This window comes from Pezoporus occidentalis, unplaced genomic scaffold (assembly GCF_034315485.1).
Source record: "Pezoporus occidentalis ecotype Australia unplaced genomic scaffold, CSIRO_AGI_Poc_V1 ctg171, whole genome shotgun sequence".
NCBI lineage: Eukaryota > Metazoa > Chordata > Aves > Psittaciformes > Psittacidae > Pezoporus > Pezoporus occidentalis.
Window position 1 is genome coordinate 1,655,468 of NW_026913543.1, and position 7,708 is coordinate 1,663,175.

Here is a 7,708-nt window from a genome sequence, read left to right on the forward strand (position 1 = left end):
CTGCCATCATCTGCCATCATCTGCACTGATGGCTGGAGAACAACCGTAAACAGGGATGAATTGTGAAATGGAAGTGCTTTGTTTAAAGTGAAAAATTCCAAGTGCATCGAGTTCAGTTTAATTCCTGTCCAAGAAGGCTGGGGAAAGGGCAAACTGGGTATGTTTCTGCCTTATTTGGTCAAAGAAACAGGATGGGGCATCCTGCAGGGCTGCAAGTCTGAGGTAGGGGATTTTGCTCCAGCCAGCGCTGGAAGAAAGCAGGCACCAAAGTAAATGGAGTCAGTAGCATAGAGTCACTTCTCATGGAAACTCAATAAATCCATCAGGAGCTACATAGCTGTCTCCCTTTACACCATTCTGTGGTTTCAGCTTAATCTGAACATCCAAACCACATTTCATATCATCTGAATGCTCCAGTGGGAATTTTTCCCAATGAAAATGTTGCCCAATGTGTCATTTAACACTGTGCCTCAGGGGAGGTTGTCCTGGCAGTGAGAGCTTTTGCACTCCGGCACAGTCACTTCAGAAGAAAGGGAGACTGTCCCATTCAATGCTTCAGTGCAGACAGCAAACTACCCAGCAGCTCCTGGTCTTCAGATGTGACCTTGCATTACTAAGAAACTTTGAGTGAGACCTCTGAGGTTTCTGTTTGTCCGATCAGTGTAAGTTTCTCCAGTAACCCACCGCAGAGTAGGATTCCAGAAATTCAGAGGCAGTGCAATGACTGATGTTGTTACAGACTAAGGGCTTCAACAGCTGACACGGATGCTGGCACTCCTAAAGACCTAATGCCTGGAGTGAAATCCATAACCCTTGGGACAGACATGAGCTCCAAAGGTGGTGCAGAGATAGAGGCAGACATCACACCAGCAATGCAAACATCCCCTTCTTTCAGATAGCAGATGCTGGTTTGAATTAGACAAAGAAAAGCACATCTGAACTTATTTGTCTCCAAAACTGAAGTGCCTGACTCAAAGTTACAGCAAAAACTGTTTCTGCTTAAGCTCTGCTTAAGTTTTAAGCTTTATTGGTTCTGGCTTCTTTACAGTTAGCGATTCCTAGTGATTACTGAAGAATTATGCTTTCAGCAAGTAGCTTTTCCCCACTGTCTCTTATGGAGTCCATATTAATTGTTGAATCTGTCTTGTATTTAGCCAATGTGGTCTGAATGGTAATGAAAAGGAGAGAATAATTGGTTCAGTGCGGGGAGCTGCAGGGAAGCAGCATCATCAGTAATCATTACCATGCTCCCCGTACCTCTCAGCGGGGACCGCAAGTGAGGCTGCAGCCATTGCTGCTGTGGTCGCACCCTGAGATAACTCCACCAAACCCAGTGGAATCCCACTAATGTGAAAGTAGAATTTGTCTCGTGTTTCAGCTGGATGAGAAGCACTTGTGCTGCTTAACCCAAAGAGCCTGAACATCGTTTTCCAAGCTATGTTTTGCAACCTCTAGTTACTCCAGACACTGGCAGTGGTTCACAGTGTTGATGTAGGAAGGGAACTGGTAATCTGCTATTGTCTCTCCTTCCCCCATCACAAAAGAACACATTCGTGCTGTCACTGTATTTTTAAAGAGAGAGAATTACAAAATATATACCAGCTATTTCTCCATGTGGGAGCTTCTAGAACAGATAAAAGGATTCTGTGTCAGGATTGAAACAGAGAGTTATTGTACACATTGTGCTTCAGTGGGTGGGACAGGCATTTGAACCACAATTATTCCTCTGCACGAGCATTTTATGTTTCCATCAAATATGCACTGATGATAACAATACTATGTTAAATATTTCACTTCATTAATACAGCTTCTGCAAAGGCTGGGTCATGACTTTTGCCAGCTGTCACAGCTCTCAAGTATGCTGGCTGTCTGCTTCCCTTCCCTTCCTTCTCTTTCCCTTCCTTTCCCATTAATGTTCCTCTTCAGTGCAGGAGAGGAGCCATCAGTCTCTGAAGGATTAGGACAGCTGGAGACAATTTTTCCTCCTGGAAAAAACATGATTTTCTCAAGTTCTGTCAAGTGAAAACATAAGCACAGGTAGCTCTAACTTTACTACACTGAAGGGATAAAAGCTTTAAAAGATGCAAGAAAACATTAATGCCAGTGAATGGCTGTGAAGTATAATATTATACGATGTTATTGTTAGCACTGGAAATGAGCTTCAACTGCAATATCAGGTATGACCTCTGCCAGCTCCTACACTGCCCCTTTCCCTTCGGAAACCATCATCTCAGCACTGCAGTTAAACTCTGTGACCCCACTGAATTACTCAGCAAGTTCTTGGTTTTTATGAGCTAAAGCTTTATTTCAGGATAACTCCCGTCTCGTCCTTCAGCACAGCTCCATGGAAGTCAGCGACATTACACCAGCATTAGCTCAGCACATAAGGAATGTGACACAAGTCAGCTGGGAGAAACAAAGCAGGAATTTCAGGCAGCACAGGACAACTTCCTTTAAACCCTCCTGGTTCATGAAAACAGTTGTTTCATGTGCAAAACCAAATATGACACACGTGTTGGGATTTCATAGTGTCACTGATTCAGAGGTGCTTGTATTTGAATGCATTAAGAAGCATTTTGAGAGGTTTGGGTTTTTTTAGTTATTTATGAATGTAAATAAAAGTAATACATAAAAAAGAGGTAAAGAGGAGTCATCAAATACTCAGAATTCATACTGCAATTCAAGAGACATACACTCTAACTGTAGCTCATTATCAGTAAAATCAGCAATACTCAGATCCAGAAATATTATACATTTTGAAGGCAGCATTATTACCATATAGGAACTTCATCACTAAGCTTAATATTTAGAACTATAAATTCTCAAAAGCAAAAGCAAGAGATGTGCATAAGAAAGCCAGCAGGTAAACAGACTTCCCCCATCCACAGTTCTGGCATCGCAGTTCAGCTCTAACCTCCCAGTGTGATTCCTCTCACAAGTGATCTCTACATTAATATTGGTGTGAGCAGCAATATGTCTGGGTCAGGAATGGAACTGAGTTGATTTTAATTTGTCACATCTGAATTCAAAATTAGTAAAAAACTGAGAATACTTCTAGTCTCAATGCAGCTTGGAGGGATTTCTTCCGGATTCAAAGTCATGAATCACTTCTTGAGCTTTAAATGAAAAAGATTCACCTATTTAAGTGGAGTGACAGGTTACTGTCTGACACAATGTGCCATTCAATGATGAGGGCATGACCTGACCTGTCCTCCATGGCCAAAGCTTGGGATGTGGACTTTCCATGTAACCTTCAACTTTGTCCTTCATTTTGCCCACTTGTAAGATGTAATGACAACTTTACCTTCAACCACATCAGCATCAGTTTGCAGAAGCACTAAGGTATTACTGCAAGGAGATTCTCAAGTGACAAAGAGAAGCCAATGCTCAAGTCACCAGAGGATTTGTGTGACTTTAGATGTTGTTTTAATTTGCTAACATATTCTAGAGTATATTGGCAACTGCATTGGAGGTGCTGATATCACTGTGACAGAGGCTTTTCTAATGCAGAACAGGTGGCTGTGTGGTATTTAGAAAATACGCCTTTTGTAGTTGGGCTCTTTAGAGCTAGTTCATTATATAGATGAAAGACCAAACTAACATTCCCTGGGTTTAATGAGCTTGTAAAGTCACAGACTTTAAGATTCTCTCTCATTATACATCTCTAGCCAATAATGTCCGGATTTCTAATGCTTTGGTATAGTATCCTAGCATGTCTTTATAAAGGAAATACAATAAGGAAACATTAAGGAAATACAATAAAACAATCCAGGTGATAGCTGAATGAGTAATGCTCACAAAAGTGAGCAAATTATAGATCTGATAAACTGAGCATAGAAGCAAATGTGGGCTGGGAGAAAGCACCTATCAGTCTTGTTAATACAGAGGGATTGCACTTTGCCTTTGGGAACGTTGCCAAAGGGAATGCCTTCTGGGTGGAAAAGCATGTCTCCTGGCTAGCTTTAGTACTGGCTTGGGTTGAGATTATGCAGTGAGTTTCTCCACTTTTAATCCTGTGATGGGGAGGTGAAATGTCAGCAACACAGCTCTAGGCAGAATGGATTGTAAGAAATGTGTGTTAGCCCTCCCCTGGCAATAAACACCAGTGATACCTGCTATGCTTTGGCAAGCAGCACCATGTGCAAGGAATCAGCCCATGTGAGTGCAGGTGCACTGGTTTTGGCTGGGATAGGGTTAATTTCCTTCATAGTAGCTCATATGGGGCTGTGCTTTGGATTTGTGCTGCAAACAGTGTAGACAGCACGGGGATGTTTTCATTACTGCTGAGCAGTGCTCGCGCAGAGCCAAGGCCTTTTCTGCTCATTCAGGGAGACAGCTGGGGGGCACAGGGAGTTCGGGGACACACACACAGCCAGACAGACAACCCCAGCTGACCTAAGAGATACCCCTTAGCGTCATGCTCAGCAATGAAAAGCTGGGGAAGTAGAAGAAAGGGGAAACGTTCAGAGTGATGGTGTTTGCCTTTCCAAATAACTGTTGTGCACCTTGCTTTTCTGGGGATGGCTGATCACCTGCCTGCCCATGGGAAGCAGGGAATGAATTCCTTGGTTTGCTCTGCTTGTGCATGCAGCTTTTGTTTTACCTATTAAGCTGTCTTTAGCTCAACCCACAAATTGTCTCACTTTTCCCGTTCTCTCCCCCATCCCACCAGGGGACACTGAATGAGCGGCTGAATGGGACCAAGTTGCTGGCTGGGGTTAAATCACAGCAGCATGAGAGGCCATCCTTCCACCTTCGTATGAACCCCAATGTGCTGCAGCTCGAGGCTCACCTTGATAATCAGAGTTAAGTAAAGACATAACTGCAAGGAAGCAACTATGCTTAAAACCCACACACAGGAACCTAGGGTAGGTTGTTGTCAGAGAACTTCAGCACAGTAAGAACCATACCAAGGTGCATTTACTGAGGCTGCTCCCAGCGGGGGCTGTTTGCAGAGCGGGGAGTTGGTGTGCACCAGCATCCAGCCCTGCCTCTGACTGGACTGGGTGGCACCATGCCATTTCCCTGCTCAGAGCACTGGTCCTTTGCAGCTCCTGGGTAGCCTCAATGTGTGTGTTTGTTTCACACGCAGGGGACAGGGTGCCTGTGACTGGATGTGACACTGGGAGCTGTTGTGCACAACGTGCTCTTGCAGGAGAGCTAAGACCCTGCAAAAGATTCTTGGCAGATTCTTTCTCCATTTTACAGTGAAAAATAGGCAATCCAGCTGTAAAACATTCAATTAAGAGGATTTCCTTACATATCTTAAAACTAGGAAACAGAGTGCAAATATCTGACTCATTTACCAACCTTTTTTCTCCCAATCCGCCCTTTGTAGGAGTAGCTTAAGGGCAAGAGATGTGTAAGAGATTGTTTCATTGACACCTTTGTCTTCTAATAGACTCGAGAATGTCTTCTCACTTCATGATTTATTTCAATTTAATAATTTTCTGACAACTACAAACTACCCAACTTTTCCTTTGATACTTAAACATGAGGAGTTCTTTTTAACATTTCTTTTTCTGCCAAGCTGCTGTTCATTTCCAGTGCTATTCTTGGGTCTTTCTCTAATTTGCCAATTTGGAAATGATACACAAGGACTAAATGGATAAATGTCACCTTAATTCTGAAGGAAAGTAGAAGAAAGTTAACTTGGTTTTGTGAATGCAGCTTGATACATATTTAAAAGCCTTTTATGTACTTACACTATAAGTCAAATGATGAATTTGTTATTCTTTGTTCCTTGTGCCTTTTCATATTGAGTGTAACCTGCTTTTCTTCTTCCCCATACATCTCTAATTTGGAGCATGGTTTTTGGTCATAGCTCTGTTCTGTCTTGTTTCTATTCTTTATCCTCTAAACTACTGTTTTTTTTCCCCTGCTAATTCAATATAATGAAAGTTTACCTTGAACAAGGTGAGTCAGGGCTAGTGAGAAATCACATGAATTAAGCACAACTAACACTAAAGACAGGCTTTCTATAGCTCTATCATGGCAAATAGATCTGCTCAATTCTTCTATGCCTTTAGTCCCACATTAAGATTGAACGGGGTAGGAAACAACGTGGGCTGGGGTTTACATGGCACAAAGTGCAGGGGAATGCAAGTCCAGAAATGTAGTTTGAAGATCCTACTACATTAACTACCATCAAGTTATTGGTAGTGGCATGGTGGTTGGGGTTTTTAATTATGAATGAGGGAGATTATGACAATTTTAATGCATGAGACTAAGTAAAAATTTATAATCCCCTTCACCCCCTCCCCAACTCCGTACTGCAACAACTCTGAAACGCAGAAAAGGTCATGAATTCTCCAGCAGACCAGGGATGCTGCTGCCTGTCCCTGGCAGCCCGACAGCAGATGGCAGCCTTAGGTCGCCTTCAAGGGAGAGTCTGCACCGAGCTCTGTATTTATAGGCCAAAAGAGGCAGCAGTGAAACATTGCCTGGGATCTGAAAGGCAGCATCCTCTTGAGAGGTTTTAGAGTCTGAAATCTGCTTTGGAGCTGAACCTCACTGCTGTCTCACCGCTCAACCTTCCTAAGTAGGTAAACCCACTCCTGGGTGCTGATGCTTTGGGTGGCAACTGAGTAGTTCAACCTACTCAGCACTAGTGTGAATGGTCAGGGATGTTCCCAGTAAGACAAAATACCTTCAGACAGCAAAGTTTCCCATTTGAGGTATTAGACTAAAAGATGGAACCCCCTTTTTAATTTTGTGCATAGTTCTGTCGTGCGTTCATAGGTGACTCAGGAAACGTCTCTTAACAACGAGCATTGCAGTTACTCAGGGTTGACTCAAAATGAAAACATTTCTCAAAAAAGTGACAAATAAATCCTCAGATTTATTTATTTATTATCCTCTGGAAGGTTTCATCTGATCAGGAACTGCATTGCATAACCCACTCGAACTCATAAAAACCCCAGATGTCAAGAAATGACAAAACGAAACCAAAACTATTGAATTTATTGGAATACTTTTCCTACCTTTTTTTCTTTTTCACAGGGTTTAAGTAGTTTCATCCACATCTAGGAACAATTTCCCTCCTGCTTCATTTGCCAGAGTTAAGATTTGCCTGCTGAAAATAATCCATATTAAACATGGAATGATTTTGGCTGGACGTTCACACTCCATACATCTCTGCATGTGTAACCTTACCCCAATGACATTGTATTCATCTATTTACAAATTGGCTGTGCCCACGCATTGCGATGCAAGACCTCAACATTTGGGCCAGACAAAAGGTCATTCTCTATCACCACTGCTGCGATGACAGATGTGGAACTCTTGCACTTGTTTGTTCTTACAGAAAGAATGACCTAAGTCAATGGGATCCTGTTGTCAGGCAGTGCTGGCATTATAAGTGCCACTGCTGCAAATTCTGCATATGGATTTGGGAAAACATGTGCTTCTGCTAGTTATAAGTGAATGATGTAGGCAGCTGAATTACAGGTGAGGATTCTTGGAAGCCAAACTCTTGCTTCAGTCTCCTGCTGGCATTTCTCAGTGTCGGTGTTTAAGCCCAGCCAGTAACTCAGAACCACTCGCTCACTCCCTCCCTTCTTCCTCCCCCTGCTCCCAGAGGGGTGGGGAGGAGAATCGAAAGAACGTCAAACCCACGGGTTGAGATAAGAACAGTCCAGTAACTAAGGTATAACACAAAACTAATACTGCTGCCACCAGTGATAACAACGATAAGGCAAACAACAGG